Source organism: Liolophura sinensis, unplaced genomic scaffold, assembly GCF_032854445.1.
Source record: "Liolophura sinensis isolate JHLJ2023 unplaced genomic scaffold, CUHK_Ljap_v2 scaffold_172, whole genome shotgun sequence".
NCBI lineage: Eukaryota > Metazoa > Mollusca > Polyplacophora > Chitonida > Chitonidae > Liolophura > Liolophura sinensis.
The window spans coordinates 32,788-35,098 of record NW_027018111.1 but is presented as its reverse complement, the minus strand read 5'-3'; positions in this window follow the sequence as shown (position 1 = coordinate 35,098).

The following is a 2,311-nucleotide window of genomic DNA, read 5'->3' as shown; positions in this document are numbered from 1 at the left end:
AGAGTTCGGGCAGGTCAAAGATTTCCCAAACTCTGTCTGACAGCGCTAAAGGAGCTTGGAACCTATGGCATCACCAAAACGACAACAAAAGTGGGGAGTTCAACTGTTTAAACGTAATTTAAGTTTGACTTACGCACGAAAGAAAAAAAAATAATTGAAACACACAAAATTAGGTTAGCAATAGTTTGATTTTGAATTTTATTTGGTTGGCTTGTGTAAATGCTTTGCGGTCGTGTTATATTCTGTATCAAATTCATTAACAATGGGTAACGAATGTTGAAATAATGGAACTCTTCAGTTCACATTTTCAATTCAATGTTAATTTTTCAACATATGTTAATAAATAACAAAACAATAACAGCATCATAGGTATGTCTTTATGCTTATTTTAAGTAAGCAAATAAATATATTATAATTTATATGTTCAGGGTATCATGAGGATAAATATGATTTGCGTTTATGGTATTGTGAAATACAATGGATGGCTATCACAAATTAAATTTGTAATGACGCAATCTGTACAAAGTTATATGTACATTAAACCAACCCCGTGCACATGACTGACTCAGTGCGCCGTACCAGTTACGTAAAATATACGCGTCACACTCATGCATAAAGGTCACATGATATACCAAATTTGCAGATCTGGGTCAACAGCAATATATTGGCGGCAGTCAGACAATAGCGTTTGCGGAGAGAAAACATGAGTAAACGGACTGAACATTGTGGAAAAAAACAACACGGATAAACATCAAACAAGGATTGGAAGTTGAAAAGGACGATCTGCAGCCAGTCCACTATCCTGAGGATGTGAAGTTGATGTGAACTGTGCTGTTATTTATTGTTGCATTGTTGAACAACCCTCCAAAACTTTGAGGCGTGAGTGAAAAAATGGGATTTTGCTATTTGGATGGTATTGCTACTGTTACGTGTAACATTACAGTCGACAGCGACTGTAACATTACAGTCGACAGCGACGGACGGCATTTACTCTGAGAGTGGCGTGGCTGACATGGGAGTATTTTCACTCAACGGCATTTTCACTTTCAGCTTTTTCTAATAAAACACTTGAAGCATGCAGGTTATTGCTGATTTCACGGCGTTAACAAACGGTTTGGTGACATAACTCCGTACACTGAATTCATTGCGTTGGCCTGTCACAGACATAACGTCCATCCCAAAAAAGCCGGCATCAGCAAGAACTGTGGCTGTCGTAGCCCGGACGCAGTGATTCGTGTACCGGCGGCTATGTTTTGCATCGCGGGAAATATCAGACATCATGGATCCGAACTTTTTTAGACCCATTGGTTGATTGCCATACCATGATTTGTGGTCAACTGTGACGTTTAGGAGAGGCCGTTGAAAGAAAGACTCGCAGGAAGAATTATCAGGTCCGTATGTAAAAAAAACTTTTCGTGAAACCATTCTCTTATTGTGTAGAATTCAAACGTTCCTATGGGCTTTAAATTATCTGTAACCTGATACTTTTCTCCTTTAAAAAAAAAGTGGCTCCGACAAAATCACCATTTTGTTTCTTTGTTTATATTTGTCGTCTGCTTCATTCATTGTAAACAACAACCTCTATCCACCCATAGAACTACAATAGACTCGTCCAGAAGTCAAACGTTTCTGTCTTGTGATCGGGGTATCTAACGACGTAGATGGTGTACACTTGGCACAATGCCAAGCAGTGCGTTGTATGTTGTAAAAAGGAATCGAAGCGTAATAGGGTATATTATTATTTAAATAGCAAAGGGCATACGACCATAGATGGACAAACAGTAGTACAAGGAGAAGCAAACAATTATTTTAAATAAAACAATGCTTTTTTGCAGTATCATAGCTTTGCTATCTATATTCTTGCCACTGTTGCTTTATTGTTGTTTTGTGTAGTACTAACTGACGTCAGTTGACCTATGAAATCATTGGATTATTTTTCTTATTCCCCAGTAAACTATACGATTTATTTGAAACCTTTGTTGTTTTCCTCTTTTTGGTTTATTGACTGATCTATTTGTAGCCATATTCTTCTTACCATGTACATGTGTATTTCCTGACTCCCAATTTATTGTATTCCTAGTGAATCTTAGGGGTTTTCTGTCTTTTTTTTCGAATCAGTTCTGTTATTTATAACTTATAACAGGCACAACAGTGGAATTGCGGCATGAGTATTGGTGTTTTGAAAGCCAGTGCTAAATCTTGATGATGAAATTTTGAAAATATCAAACCAAATAACACTCTTTCCATGACGTAGTCATTGTAATGTACCGTTCATGTTTCCCAGAAACAAGAGCACCGGCAACAAATAAAT